The following is a 16,914-nucleotide window of genomic DNA, read 5'->3' on the forward strand; positions in this document are numbered from 1 at the left end:
ATTCAATAGACATAAATGATTAATCATTCCATTCTTCTGAACAAAATGTAGAAAATCTTCTGAATTAAGATTATTCCCTCTTCAATTCTTCAGTCATTTAGACGGAAATGAAATGCAATTAATCGAAATTTCAAGTTATTCTTTTGAAAATTACTTGAATCATGAAGAATCGAAAATAATTTTTCTTCTTTTGCCAAAAGCTCGGCTTTTATCAAGTCGATGCGTGAGTTTGTCTCGAAACTTTATCGAGTTTTTTTTTCTCGTGGAAAAAGAGGAAAACATGATTCATTACAATTCTTACAGGTTATCGATGGTTATTGAGGTGAAAATGAATGAAGAACAAAAAAAGGATAAAAATAAAACAAACATGATGGATAATCCTGTTAGCATTCAATGTGTTTGCTTACTCTTTTGTGTTTAATAATAAAGCAAATATTAGTTTCAATCTTGTCCTAATCATGATAATAATGAATTACTATCAAGTGGTTTGTTATCAGAATAAAGGTTCAACTCTCGATTCCCTGAAGAATCATAATAATCTTGTTTTTCTCGTGAATTTCCATATTTAACGCAATTAGTCGAACAGTTTAGTTCAATTAATGCAGTCAAATTGAATTGGTAAACTTGATCAACTTGCTCATGTTGGCTCAAGTGTTATTCAAATGTCGGAATCGATCAACTTTTTTCTCTTTTCAAGGAAACAATTTTTTTGATTTTTTCCTACCTTTTCTATTTATTCAAAGATTTTGCATTTGACAGAAAAATTCTTGTGATCCTTGAATGACTGAACAATAAATGTTCAGTTGTAATACTTGTAGACTTTTGCAACATGAAACTGTTCTGATCAAAGTTATTATTCATTTCAAATTGTCCAGTCAATTCCCTGCAGAATTGGTTGAATAGAGAAAAAAAGTAATCTGATTGACCAATGAAAAGTTTCAACAAGTTATTTACTTGAATTACGTTTATAAGAAAGTTATTAAATTTACATCATGAAGAGTTGAATTTCAATTTCATCTCTTGAGAATCGAACAATTAGTGGAACTTTTTTAGACCAAAAATTGAAACGAAAATTAATGTTGAACGAAAAGTTAAATTGGCAGGTGAGACTAGACATTGAACCTTGAATAAAGTTGAGAATATTTTTGGTCGATCTTTTGATTCCCAAAATAAACTCAAGAATCAATCTGAATCATTCATGTTGTATAAACCCTTATAATGGTCAATCAAAAGGCAGAAGAAAATGAAGGTAAATCGAAAAGTTCTGAAAATAACTTTTCCAGTTCTTCATGGAATAAGTTGAAGAATGAAAGTCAAGAAAAGATACTCTGAACTACCTTGAACTCGACGTCAATTTGTATTTGATGGCATTCAATTGAGTAAACCATTTACAGGGTTAAATGGGACTTGAGGGATTGAGACGAGTTTCAATGAAAAGTTTTTCATGAAAATAATGAATAATCTGGAACATGGGAAAGAAGGAAAAGAAGCAAAAAATTGCCATTTGGGAAACTGGATAAGAGTATGAATTTGGCTGGAAAAGGGAAAAGGCTAAAAGGTAAATGAAATTAATGGTGAAATGGACGGTAAAGAGAAGAAGGAATTAACCAAAATATAATGGACATCGAATATTGGGTTTAAATTATCATGATATTATCAGCTTATGATGGTTTATGTTGAGAAGAAGAAGAAGAAAAGGTAAAAACAAAAATATGTATTGCAAGTTGTTGGACAGAATTGAGTGATTAAATGAAGATTAAATATGTTGACAGAATTAATGGTTAATATTGGTGATTATGATGTTGGCTATAAAGGTGCTTATAATGGTTATTCAGTTGATTGTCATTATAAACATTATAAGCACTTTGATGAAGCATTGGAATGACTGTAAAGACTTTTCCAATTAAAATTTTGTTTTATAAATGGTCGAGTTATTGGTAAAAGTGTTTAGTCTTTTAATTCAAGTTTCATTTTTCGTCCACTTTCTGTTCATCGAGATTCAAGTCTCGTCCAAGAGCCTAGCGTCTCTTTCATTTGCTCAGCAAATTTATTAAAGTTGATGGCAAAATGGATAAAAATCTGACTGAGATCTTGATTGGTCCTAAAGGGTACATAAAGTTGAAATATTTTCCCGAGTTTCTGTAATACAATCATTTTCATCATTCATTTGAAAGTTTAAACTTGCGATCGGGGAATTTCAGATTTTATAGTGTTTTTAGATGACAAGTGAATCGTGTTAAAAGATTTAATTATGCCATGTTAAAAGCTATCTATCAACCTTTAAAGCCAACCAGTTGACTGGCTTTAGCTGATATTAGCTATTTGAAAGTTTACCCTAATTGAGCCGAGCCAAGTTTATGAGACTAGCATTGAAAGCTTGATCTGACGAATTTAACCAAAAAGACTATGAGCTCGAGAATCTAGCAAAGGTGCAGAGATGCAAAAGCGAACGTACAAAAAGTATTTAAGCGACTGTCACCCCTTTAAGGCGGTTATTTATACATAACACTGGATTTTTTGTAATGGGAAAAAGCAAATGAAGGTTCGAATGAGTGAAGTGTCTATTATAATTACGGTTGAGAAATACCGGTTGTTGACTCGCCACAATCAGGAAGACAGTCTGCACACTTGGTTTGGGCATTGGGCTGACAGTTGGCCAACCACTAGTTTGCACCAACGATAATGTGAGTTTGACTTTGTCTCTGGATCGCCAATTCTCGGATAAACCATCAGATATTTCTTTATCGTAACATACATTGGAACACGAGCGACGGCTTTCAGACAAAGATCGCTTATAATATACGGTACAAAACTAAAGCTAACAATTGCAATCAGGCTGCGAAGATTGCGGCTAGTTAAGCTTGTTACAAAAAGTAAAAATATTTTCTTTTTTGATCTAAAATGCATTTAGAATAAACTTGTATGCATTTTGAAACTGAATTGAAAACGCAACGATAATTGAATTATGTAAATTTTCATCAATGTATTTGATTCGTAAAAGATGAATGATGAAAAGGATAAAACTCTAACCTAAAAGGAAGGAAAAACGTCAAACAATTATTCTAGTGATACTTGAACTTAAACGATGAATATTTATATTGATAAGTTAATTTGACTAAATAGATTTTTTGATTTATGGAAAAACAAACAGATTTATTCTCTCATTGAGATTCATTTTTGAATTTCAAAAGTAAAGAATCGCATGAAGAGTGAATATTTTTCTCTCTCGCTCTTCAGTTTTTACTAGTCTCAACCTTTTTGCATCATTGTCATGATGAATTATAATCATTCCCAGTGATCAAACATTTGTTCATTCACATTCATTTTTGTGCATAGGAATCATGATTAATTAGTGTCAAAAACTTTGAATATAATATCAGTTGAATGGAAAAGTAAAAGTAAAAGTTTCATTTATTTTACATTGGAAATGCAATGAGAGACTAAAAGAGATCACAAAAAGTGTTCATTTTTCATCAAATGGAATCAAATGGTTGAATCAAAATGATTTATTTTATTGAACTTTATTTTGAAAGATGTTTATCGAGAAATGAATGAAAAATAAGAATGTAAATCAAACTAACATTTAAGGCCAATAAAGGTCCAAAGTAACCAAGCAAAAGGTCTAAACAAAAAACTCGAAAAAAAAGAAGAAAAAAGTTCATTTATCTGTTTACTTTTGATAAATAAATCATTGACATGAGCAATAGACAAAGGGATAAAACAAGGTTGCATTGGGACTTGATGGAGTTCAATTCAAGGCTTTTTTTGTTCTCCTGCCTAATCAAGGTTGAGACAGAAAATAATAATAATTTTCAGGGTGAAAATGAGTTCAACAAAGGCTCACAGTAACGATCAATGTTCTCTTGATGAGAAATGTTATTGGGTGGAGTTGAACTAGAAAATAGCATCAATAAACTTGGAATGAAAAGGCAAAACAAAAAGCTTCTGATTCCATTTCATTCGTTTAACTTTGATTTGACTTTTTTTCTCTCTTCTCTTTTGTCTTTCGTCAGTTGAAATGTTCATTGGTAAACGACTTTTATTTCAAACAAAATTTCTAACACAATAGTATGTGCAAGATATTTCATGATACTTGGGCCGCTTATTGCTAATCAATATAATGCCATATAATGAAGATGGAAAGACAAAAGTCAAAGCAGAAAGAAAGAAAAGAAGAGAAGAAGAAAGATGAACATGAATCAAATGAGATATCGTATTCATCTTGTTTACTCCCAGTCCATTGATTTTGATAGAATACAAGCAACATTGAAGACATCAAACTATTCCCTGAGCAAGGAATCGAAAAAAGAGTAAAATGAAACAAGAATTTATTGAAAAGGCAGATCAAAATTTTCATTTCATTAAACAATTTCCTCTCCAATTTAAAATCGTTGAATAAATATAATAATATCCTCTAGCGATGCAAACTGATAAGACAAGAAAAGCTCCTGAGTAAACCTTAAGTCTTGATGAAGCTTGTTAAAGCAAGACTGACAAGCTTGGCTTACTGATCAATTCAATCAGCAACAACATCGACAAGCCAATGAACATCAAAGAGTCAACCTAGAAACTGAAGCTTGCTGCATTGTGCTCTGTTCACAGTCGGCTTGCCACTTCTTTAAAGTCAATCTGGCAAAAAAACCTAATAAAATGTCTTTAGCTTGTTGTAGTATTTAAAGTTAGCTTCAGATTAACTAGCAACTGAGTTGCCAAACTTTCGATTTTCCTTTTTCTTTTATATTTCCCATTTTGGTGTACTTCCTAATCTGCAACATTTCCTGTGAAATTGGTATGAATCTTTCTATCCTTTTGGTATTCCAATTGAGTCAATAAGTACAATTCAGTAAAGTTTATGTTTTATGTCAGTCAACGTCTACTTCATTTGTGTCCTTGTGAAGCAAGCTATTGTGAAAGTTGGATAACTGTTTTGTTCAGTAGTTCTGTTCGTAATAGTTCGTATTACATTCTCAGCTTATCGTGATAAGTTGTTCTTTCGATAAGCTGTGCTTAAGTCGAGTAAACCAGGTTTACTTGATGTCTTGAAATACTCTGATATTTCTAAATCTGATTTATTGCTACTTGACTATTGGTCATTTGAGTCACTAGGAATTACAAACGGTGAATACTTCAACTGTCAAGTTGTGTGCATTTCAAGGCTGTCACTCAAAACTGGTTGAGTAAACGTATTTGGAAGTGTTGAGAAGCGTTAAGAGCCACTAATCACATAAGTTGCTTGAGCAGGAAGCGATTTAAAATGAAACTCAGTTTTTCTCTCATTATGAAAATGCTGATTTACGTTCACAATATTGCAACGAATTTCATTAGAAATTAAAATTGAAAAACTTCACGATCACAACCTCTGGTCAAAGCTTTCCGTCGATGGTACCAATTGCTTCACTTGTTGCAACTTTAGGTTTATCTCTTGTTCAATAATGCACGACCAAAAATGATCAAGCGTGCGAGTTTTAATAAAAGGCTATCATTGTTGAATGAAAATTCAGCATCATTACTTGAAACATTATAACAGTTTCATCAAAATTCATTTTACTGATGCATTCATAGACATTAAATTATAATAAATAAATATTATCAAAAAAAAGAGAATGAAAAATATTCCTTTAATCGTAAAAATGAGCAAAGAAAATGAAAATTTTGCTGCAAATAAAATTGATATGACTAATAAATAATGATAATGATAACAATAAATTTGTATTCAAAATTTGTTTAACCCATTTTCCAATTCCATCTTTAAATTCAATTCAAACGAAAATGATATTTGACATTAATTTACAATAAAATTCAACTTTTCCAATGAAACAAAGTGAAATGCCTTTTCATTTCCATTTTATCCAAATTATCAAAAAGCACAAGACAAAAGAAAGGAGAAACAAATTGAATAACAGAAATGAAAATCAATGCAAAAACATATAAAAAGAATATGTAAAAATATCGAGAAAAAAATAGCTTTTTGAGGCTAAATAAAACTTCACTCCCAGCAAATGCTAACTAATGATGTTCATATTTTACTAATCTCTTGATTAAACAAACAAACCCAGTTGACAACATGTCACATTTGGCACAACTTTTCCAGACTAATTCTGATTGATGGTCAATCTTGGGACAGAATTTAAAGTTGACGAAAAATAGACTTTATAGTTGTCAACTTATTCGTTTAGGTTTTTCCTCAAGTAATTTCGTTCGTGACATTTTTCAATCTCGTAAATAGGTTTTAACCTTCAATAAAGAAAAGGCCTAAAAAGAATTTTGAAAATAAGAACAAAAGAAAATTGGAAAAATTCGACTCAACAATTCTATTTACTGAACCAAGAATCTATCATTACCCTCATTATTAATATCATGATAATCATCGAGTCCAATGTTTTCCCAAACAGCACACACTTGTAATGTAAATTACCAAATGTGAGGAAAAACAAAGTCCATTATTATCATTTTCATCATTTATTGTATTCCAATTCTGGATATTTATCTTTTTTCCTCTCTTCTATCATGGCATATAAATGATGATCGGAAACGGATATACACTTGAGAATGAGATAAGCAATTGGTTTTGGGAATTGAATGAATTGGGAATGGAAATGGAAACAAAGGGAAACCGATAAACACTGAAATCAATAACAAGATTGTTTTGATAACTTTGTTAATAAGAAAACAAGTTTCCTATTAGAAGTGGAAATAATATTCAAACATTTTTCTTCGTTTTATTGATATTATTTTTACTCTTTTGTTTGTGCTTCAGTTTTGTTGGTTCAACTTTGTTCAGTTATTTGAACGAGTTTCACCATTTCAACATTTATTCATTTCTTTTTCTTACCTAGAGAAATGTTTCGAGTCTATCATGGTATCGCAATATTGAAAGACATCAAGAGGAATCTTTTATTCCAAGAGTTTCTTGAAACGAAAGAAGGAGAAAAAAATTTAGTTTCCAAGAGACGAACAGTTTTTATTCGTTTTTTCGAGTTTAATGTTTTGTTTTCATTCTTTTCCTTTTGTCTATCATGCTGGTCTGTATCCAAAGTAATAAAATTTTGGCTCATTTAGCTTTTGTTTTGATCCATCTTAAGAATCTTGAATGTTGTAAGTAATTTTTGAGTTCAATTCAAGTGCTAAGCTTTTGTAAGACTAGAAAAGTAAGGATTGGACAAACTTTTTCAGATGAATAACGCTTTTAAACTAAGAGTTGGCGAATTTGCTCAAAGGCAAAACATTTAATGCAACAGAAGATTTTTGTAAAAATATTAATCCATTGTAAAAAGACTAAATTTCAGGCTATTTCCAGTTGAAAACACGATATTAAACTTTTTTCTCTTCAAAAAAGTTTTTCTTTCAATTTCTGCAGGTTAACTTTTCACTATCGATCTTTCGTTACCCTTTGCACATTGTTTTGTATCCAAGCAAATGGAGGGTCATGTTAAAGCTTGTGATAAAGCTTGACGCTCAGGTTAGGTAAAGAACCTAAGCATCAAGAAGAAGATCTTAAACTCATTAAACTTAGACGGTCTATGTACAGGATGGCAACTTTTGCGAGGTTAAACTTTAGTTGTTCTTATTCATAATCGAGTTTGTATCAAAAAGTTTTGAACTCAAGTTTAACTTTGCATTCATGATAACTTTTGAACCCAAAATTGGATTGTCTACAGATTTGCATCAAGTATTGAGCAAAACTTTACCTCAAATCCTAAAACTTTCGTGAAGCTAAGTTTCAGCATTTTTATTTGTGTAGCATCCTTTCTTGCTAAAGATTATCTTTAGGCTTAACTAGAACATTAAAGAGTTTTTCAGTTTGTTGATCGATAATCGACTGAATAGGTTTGAGCGTCATGGAGGATTTTGGTTTTTACAATGCTTTATCTTCATGAGTCTGTATGAATTTTCTTTTAATAAGCTGATTGTATCTACATTACCAATTATTGATTCGATGAACAAAAAGTGTAATCAATGAGTTGACAAAGAGAGAAACTTGACATAATAATCGAGAAACAATTGAGCTTCAGTTCAATTCTTTTTTTTATCAACCATATTAGTTGTTCAATATTACATGATGAGTGGTTTCAATGATGAATTATGGTGAAACTTTGATGCAGCAACACACTCATAATAGTTAATTCCTGATGAGACAACAAAATGTAATAAAGCAAAACTCATAATGAGCTTGTCATTTGCGATAAACCAACAAAGCGAAAAAAAAGAATAAAAAATATTCTCTTTTTTTAATCATAAGTAAAGATATCTAAAGAAATTATAATGAGTCAAAGCTTCTTTCCCATGAACTGGAACACACACTTACATATTCATCATTCAATGAGATTAAAAAAAAGTTGTTGAAATTGAAAACTTTCAAAACAAAGAAATTTCCATCATTCAGATAATTATGCAATTTCATGGAGATTCATTGAAATTACCATGAATGAGTCTGAAAGAATGGAAAATTCAAAAAATATTTCCATAAGATTAACCCATTGAAAACTTGCATGACAATTCTTTGATTAGATTTTTGAAGATTCATTGAGCATGATGAGCTTATTTAATTGTCAATAAAGTTTTCCAAAATTTCGTTCTTTGCCTTTTCCAAGCTCAGCAAATGCCAACGATTACTTGTTGGCTTTTTTGGTAAACATTATCTTTCCATGAGATTTCCAGGGAGGCTATTAAGTCTGGAATATTGTCCAAATAGATTGTTAAGCAAACTGAAAAGCTTGACCAGATCTAATGATAAACATTTTTTGGACAAATCTTTTATCGACTTATTCGAGTTTTGCTCATCGTTTCAACTTTGCCTTTGCTAAAATAATATCATCATCCAAAGCATTTTTATATCTTCTGTCAATATCAATGATAAGCAGTTTGTCTTTGTGAGAATTGGTCAAACAGTTTTCGAAAATTTTACATTCTCTTTTTGTTCAATATAAGAATTGGTTTATCTTTTGATTTTTTCCCTACCATTCATTCAACTTCTTATGAAGCAAAAAAAGATGAAAACTTCAATTGTAATCAGAACTTTATCGTTTGGTTTTTTTGAAATGATAGGAATGAAAAAGACAAGAAAAGATTTGTTATCAGAATAATATTACAAAATGAAAAGAAAAAAGTCTCTACCATGTTGAGATCATTATAAGAAGAAAGAAAAAAGAAGACGAATAGTTAGTTATTAGTTCAATTATCAGTTTATAAGGGAGAAAAGATGAGGAATGAGCTGTAAAAAGCTGACCAAGAATTGGGAAAAAACTTGAAACTCCTTTTCGATGTATTATATCTTGAAGGTTCTTTGGTCTTCTTCAATTGAATCAACCTTCTTTGACATTTTGTCTTCATCTTTTTCCAATAAACTCAAAAGCTTCACTTTCAGCAATAATATGGAGTGAAATCTGAAAGAAAAATTTCTTGCTTTGCAAAGAAAACAGAATTACGATTGACTTTTGGACGTCTCAAATTATCATCCTCATTATTTTTACCAAATATTAATACAATACTTAAGGGTCAACACATCTGGGCTTTCATTTTAATGACCCGAATTGAGACCTTATTTCAATGCTTCAATGCTACAAGCTGCGTCTTTCAGGTTTCAGTCAAGTCAAGGTACTGCAGTCACTAATGTGTTCCCAGAGTTTAACTTCAAGGCAGGACAATAGTGACTGTTAATAAATGTTGGTGTTGGGGAGAACCAAGACCAGAGATGCTGATGTTCAGCTCATGTAGAGAGGCAAAGTAAGCCTGTGAATAAAGTTTTGTTTTGCATGATAACATTCGAGTTAGAAATTCTGACAATTGGTCGATTCGACATCTGAGAATGCTAAGTTATGAAGGGTTTCAAATTAAGTTTTGTTTTGCAAAATATTTCTATGACTACTGAGACCCCACTCATGGACTAAATTTTAGTGCTACTGCTTGCACCCTTTAGGTGACAATGGGCATACATGACTGCCTTTTTTGATCGACACATGCACTTGGATTGATTGATAAATGAAAACGGATGGCAAAAGTTGTGATGTGAAGGGTAAATTTCATGATGAAAAAACACTTTTTAAGATGAAAACGGACAAAGTCTAGCTGTTTGTTTGGTAAGATTGCTATTGACAAGTCATTGGAGCTTATTTAGAGCCAACAAATTTACACAGCCACAAAAGTAATGAACCATTTACAAACTGGACATTTACAGAGAGCAACACTTTGATTGAAAAGTTGAATCAGGCAACTCTTACAATTGATTTCATTTCACTTTCATCTTCATCATTCTCTTCAACTCTTCAACTCAATGAACAGATTAGTATTATACTTTCATTCACCTTGTTCACCTTTTCTCTTTACTTTCTCTTTCTCTTCTTCCAAAAAATCTTATTTTCCTTTTCTTTCCTTCTGTTTTGTATCCTCTTCAACTCAACATTATTATTCCAATTCTGTTAACATTTCATTTTCGTTTACATGATAATACAATTCAATCTCTTACCTTATTCCTTTACGTTCCTTTCCAATACAAAAAAGTAGCAGAAAAAAGCAAAATAATAAAACTGAATAACGAAGAAAGAAAAAAAAGTTTTTTCTTTTTCCCTTGTATAAACATTCGTCTCATTATAAACTTGATACCTTTTCAACATTAACTTGCACTTTAACTCTTCAAAACCCAAAAAAAAATCATTCTCAGTATTGGCTCATTTTCCTTGAAATTTTCATGCTCATCATATTTTTCAGAATCAATCAGGTGGAACAAACTTTGCATGTTCAATTCAAGATCAAATCGATTCCGATGATTTTCACTATTTCTGTTTGTCTCTCTTGAAATTAATCTCTTGATCATTGAATGAAACAATGAAGTTGCAAATTACATTGAAGACTACAAATTGGAATGAAAAAATGGTCAAAATGTCTTTCCCTTCATATACAATGTCAATTAATCATAACTTTTAGTGTTCAATTTACAGATCAAAATTCTTGAACACGAACTTTTCTTTGTCCATCACGATAATTATCACGTTATCACACCTTTCAACAGTCTCATGAATTAACCAACTTTACAAGATAGTTTGTCCTTCTCTGTCGATCTTATTAAACTGTCAACAATCCTGTTATTAATATTAGTGAAATCATATTAATCTCTCAACCAGACGCTCACTCTCCATGGTTATCAATCATTGAAGTGTTATTATGTAATGACAATAGAGACAATCATGTTAATAGTTAATTTAGGCTCCTCACAGGCTCGTAATTGAACCAAGTTCTAGAATGTCTTCACTTCGATAGTCGGACAATATTCATTTTGAAATTTCGATCAATTTCGTAAAGTTAAAAAGCGAAAAGTGAAGTTGCCCTTAAAATCCAACAAACCGATACAAAAAATGTCTAAACATTCAATTTCGCTAGTTCATTACAGTTCTTTTCATGAAACTATTTCGTTTCTTCTAGCACTCACTTGCTATTGAAACTGGAAAACCTCAAAATGATGAAAATCTTTAGAGTTTTGCTTTTCCGTTCCAATTCAATCATTTCTCATTATTTGGAATCATTCATGTTCATTGAACCTAACAAATTTCCCCAATTTACACTTTTCCTTACGATGAAGGGATTCTTTCAGAGCTTTTATATCAACCATTTGATTGAAAGGAAACCTCAAAGAGGATAAATTAGTAAAAAATTCATATCCATGGTTGTATCAATAGAATTGCTTTCAGATAATCTGATAATCTTATTCAGATCCTCTTTTTGAATAGATTTATAACTTGAAATTATTTTCCTTATAAAATAAGGAGAAAAGGAAGGAAAGCAAATAAGAGTAAAAAAGAGTTGAACAAATAGACTAATCATTCGAGTGAATTTCAATGAAACTATTGTTTGCATTTTAATTCATTAAAATTGTCTAACTTTGAAATGAAACAAAAGCAAAATTTGTAAGAATAGATTCAGAGGGAAAAAATTTACATTTTAAATTGAAAAGTTGAATGAGAAATGGAAAAATTCATTTTCTTGGAGAAAAAAGTTCAACTATCCAGGCATTCATAGTGAGTGAAAATCTTGACATTTCATTGGAATCAATCTAAACGAACAATTATCCAAATGCTCTTTTCAATCATCGACTCTGACATGAATATTTGGCTCATTTCATTGTCTGTCAATATCACCAGCATGGATCAACAAGACAAAGTAAACTTGTCAGCAAAGTTTACTGAAAAATGTAATTATCTGACAAGACAGGGAACGAATTTGATTAAACGGAAATAACCAGGTAACACAAAAGAGGAAAGTAACGTGAAAAGTGTAAACAAAAGGTAAGTAGCCAGAGAAGCAAATGAAAAGAAGAAAATTGGAACTCGAACTTTCCTTTTCACTCAAAATGTCGAACTCTTTTAGTTTTCAGTTGAATTGGTAAAGATTTTTTGAGTTACAATGATGAATAGAATTTCAAGACTCTTGAAATGCAGACTAAGTTCAGTGTTGGAACAGATTAACAAGTTGCTAAACAAGTTGGACATTGAGTTGATAATAACTTTGATGATAACTGGGAGTGAATGGAAAACAGAAACTCGAGGAAAGAAATGTTTCAATAGAAGGTAAAGCAAGAGATAAAGTAATGGAACAGAATCTTCAGAATTTGTCTAAACTTCTTTTTTTTCATCAACTTTCTTCTTCTCATTGCGAATAGCATCAAATCATGCATTATTAAGAATATTGCATTCTTTTTGGAATTGGAATTTTTCTTCAATTTTTTCTGCCCTTCCAGTGTTCAACATTTTTTACGTTCAACTTCTCATGTTATCTTCATTAATTGGACAGAACAGTTCTGGGTCATTGTTATCATCAAAGAGTCAAAAGCCGATAATTTTGTTGAAAGTTCAGTTTCTCTTTTTAAGATGATAGTCTTATTGTAATCGATAATAAAAGTTTGAAGATTGGAAAGAAATTTTTTTCCATTTCATTGAAGAAAATTTCGAGAAAAAGAAAGGAAAGAAATTGGAAAACACTTCATCATGAACTGAATTATTCAGTTGTAATGATAATGATAATTTAATAAAGTTTAGGTTGGAAACAAAATATCAATTGAATATCGTTGAATGAACCGAGAATAATATTCAAAGTTGAATATTGAGAGTAAAAGAAGAGTAAAAAAAACTGATTCCAGCGAATACGATTATCAAGTAAATATGATTATTAAATGAGCAATACTTTCTTCGCGGTAAATGATCGAGACTAACTTTTCATTCAACTTGATGAATAAATGATGATTAAACATTATCTTGTTAGACATGTAAAAGTTTCCAGTTTATTGCCTTTCAATATTGACTGGTTAATAGCCTTTGTCTTTTGCTTAACCCAATTGGTGCACCAGTGAGGCTCAGAAGATTATCTAATTTGATGAAACATTCAAATCAAGTTTGAGAATGAAAAAGTTCTTACCTTTGAGTTGGTTGATTCTGGGTTGAAGGCGAATGTTTTTTCAATGGTTTTGCAGTCTATGATGGAACACACTTTTACTTTTCTTGAGTTTCAATCAGGAAAAGCACGGAAATATCAATGTGATTTGAATGAGAATTCAAGTGAACTGAATGAAGAATTTTCCTTTTTTATTCTTTTATGGATAATTTCCCACTTTGGATGTTACGAGAGGAACATGGATATCAAGTAATTTACACTGAATGATGAAATGAGTGAATTATCGTTAACTTTTTTTCCTTTTTTTCGTTTTGATACATTAATGTTGCTCAAGTGGATGAAAAGCACGACTGAATTACTTGAAACAGACTGAGTTTGGAAGAGTTTAGTGAGTCGTTTGTTAACCTTTTACCACGCAATATCAATTTGATGTTGAACAGTAAATGCGCTGTTTACATTTAACCCTTTTCTTTCCTTTAACTATTAATACTTTCTATTTCCTTGTATACCCATTATAACCGTGATAATCATAATCGTTTTTTTTCATGATAATCAGTGTCAATTTCAATATAACAGAAGTGAGGTAAAGAAAAATCTTGAATCAGATGGGTTTCGATTCCAATAATGTCTGTTGTTTCGATTAGAGATGTGCATAAATACAGTTCTTATGTTTTTGCCGTAAAAATATTCGCTATATTGTTTTGTCCTCCGTTTTCGTAAACGAATCAGATATTGTCCTAATTAAAGCAATAAAAGATGCCAACTTCAATCATTCTGAGTAACTAATTTCATGACTCGAATGGAAGCTTTTGGGAAACCAAAGTTTTTGGGTTCCGGTGGAAGTATGCTTGCAAAGCTGAGACTTACAGATGTGACTCAACGTTTAAACATTTTGTTTGATAATATGTTTGACATTCGAGTCAGTTTTTTGTAACCTTTGTGAATCGACACTCGGATAATGTCTAAAAACAGTACCGAGTCAACTGATAACTAAAGTGCATCTTATCAAAGTTTCATTTGCAATGTGAAACTGAAAAGGTTGATATTAACATGATGAATCACTTATACTTCTTCCAAGTGTAATCAAAGTTCAGAAAACCAATTAGCTGAATAGGTGAATCATTTAGGTTACATTGAGCTTATCGTGATTAAAATTGGCAACTTTAATATCGATTGACAATGATGAAAGTTGCTTTTAGCCTAAAGATTCTCATTTTTCGATTTATGTTCGACAACCAGGAGGATTCATTTGTTTGTTTTTCATTATTGTTGTTGAAAGTAACACAACTAACTTTGTTTTTATTTGATATTTGCATTCAATAAAGTTTTCCAAGTTGAAGAATTGTTTCACTAATTTGAACAGTTGAACCAAGTTTTGCATTTTGACTCACCTTGGTTTCCATGTCTGAATTTTTGAATGATAATGTGAACCAGGTAACATTTTCCTTGATCATTTTCTTGTTTGACTCAATCTCGATGGAATGATCAATAAGCTCGTCAACTTGTTGACTAACCTTAAGGACAGTTTCATTGTTACGTTTAATTGAAAGGTTCTTTGATTCGCCTTCTATTGTGCTTATCTCAAGGCCAGTCTCGGGTACAGAAGGTAAACCAAATTAGCATGTCCAGACTTGCGTGAGGTAAAACCTTTTCTCAACTTTGAACCAGAAGTAGCTTTACCTGAAGTCGCTTTTCCAGTTCGTTCAACTTCAAATGGATCATCGTCAAGTGAATATCGTAAATCGTTGAACTGAACGATGCGAAAAAAGTATTTTTTTATGATTACTCCCAATGGACATTGAAACAAAGAATGAAACATTCAATTACATTTCCAAAGGGTATTTCAGGAGTCCATTCAAGGGTTCCATCATCATCGGCACTCTGTGAACTTGTAGAACTAAATATTCGCCTATTTTCATCTGCACTTGAGTTGATTGGCTCAGAATTTAATGTATTCACTGAACATTTACCATGACGTTTGGGTGGATTACAGTTCTCTGGAAACACTGAGGTAGAATCTTGACTGGAGCTTCTTTCTTTACATGAGAAAATAGGTCCATGAGTTGAATAAACCTGAATCAATATGAGTATCGAAGGAAGAGAAAAAAAGCGAAAATTAATTTTCCCCTGAAAATGTGGTTAGTAGTTAGTAAAAGTCCGGCTCTGGAACAAAAGTTGTCCGTTCTGGCACACCAGATAGCTTTTTTTCAATTTTGTCCACCCTAGCATACCATCTTTCCATGTACCTAAACTTGCTTTTTTTAAAACTAACCCACTCTGGCACATAGTGCCAATACCATCTTTCAATGTACCCAATTTACCCGAATAACCTAACTCTAACACAAAGTTTTCCGTTCTAGCACAACACTCTGGAACAGCTTAACTTAAAGTTGTCCACTCTGTGCTAGAGTGGACAAAATTGAAAAAAAGCTATCTGGTGTACCAGAACGGACAACTTTTGTTCCAGAGCCGGACTTTTACTAACTACTGTGGTTAATCAAATTATGTTATCAAGTTAAATGTTGAACATGAATTATGATGCATAAATCATTTGATTATGGATGCATGATTATATGTCAACAAATTTAACCTTGTTCTTGCTAACGAACTTTTCCCCCAATAATTCCTTCGGTTGTTACAATTCTCCGCTGCAAAATAAAAATCTTTAGAGTTGAAAACAGTTGATGAATCAGTAATGCATTCAAAAACAGGTAATGCAACCGTACCAATAGATTTTGACACTAGCACTTGCATTGAATAACTTTTCCTGCTATACTTAGAACTTCGAAACTAGATCAGTGAATATCCAGCTGAGCTATGTAGGCCAGCTTATGTAGCCTCAGCAACCGGAATTCTTATGATGAATACCAGGGATCATATGTTTCCTCAAGTCTACTTGACCTTTTCTGGGTGAACGCACTTTTCTTGAACACCGTCTAAAGACTAAAAATAACACCTCAAACTCTGTACATATGTTATGTTAATAGTGAAAACAACTTGGTTGGCTAGACAATAAAGGATATTTTTTACTATTCAACAAGGATTGGCTTGTTGAACTCTGCTAATAATAACCAATGCTATGATATTCAATTGTTGCAAGTTTAGGCGATGAGAAAAATCAATGCTGCATTTGAATCAGGGTTAAAGCTTGAGAAAAGTTGAGAATTCTATTCAGATCAAAACAGAAAATAGAATAAACAGTAAACAAAATGATATCCATAGTCAATGAGATGACAAACTTTTCTGCCAATTTTCACAAACTTGATGTATACTGTTACAATGGAGAATCCAAGATGCATCCAAAGTGATACACACTTTCGAAATTTGTAAAAATTTGATAAGGACGAGGACAAAAAGAGTAGGGACAACGGCCTAGCTAAATTTTCGTGGCAGAACCAATTTTCATGAACTAAATTTTGAAGCTGAGTTCAGATATGCTATCCATTTACCGAGAATGCAAAAAAATTAAAGAGTATTGAACTATTTTCATTCCTAAATAAACTTTTACTGATTGAGATGTTTAACAGTTTTATCATC

The 16,914-nt window shown here is 31.5% G+C and overlaps 1 protein-coding gene across 1 annotated transcript in view; it reads right to left on the minus strand.

The window, feature by feature from the left end:
- LOC107365159 (adenylate cyclase type 8) overlaps nt 1–13,742 on the minus strand; it is a 35,035-nt gene extending 21,293 nt beyond the window's left edge. The window contains exon 1 of the mRNA XM_015932633.3: nt 13,402–13,742. The gene's annotated coding sequence lies outside the window, so the exon portion shown is untranslated. The remainder of the gene's footprint in view (nt 1–13,401) is intronic.
- Between the last annotated feature and the right edge of the window lie 3,172 nt (nt 13,743–16,914).

Source organism: Tetranychus urticae, chromosome 3 (genome assembly GCF_039701765.1).
Source record: "Tetranychus urticae isolate SD_2017Ah chromosome 3, NJAU_TeUrti_SD_1.0, whole genome shotgun sequence".
NCBI classification, from domain to species: Eukaryota; Metazoa; Arthropoda; class Arachnida; order Trombidiformes; family Tetranychidae; genus Tetranychus; species Tetranychus urticae.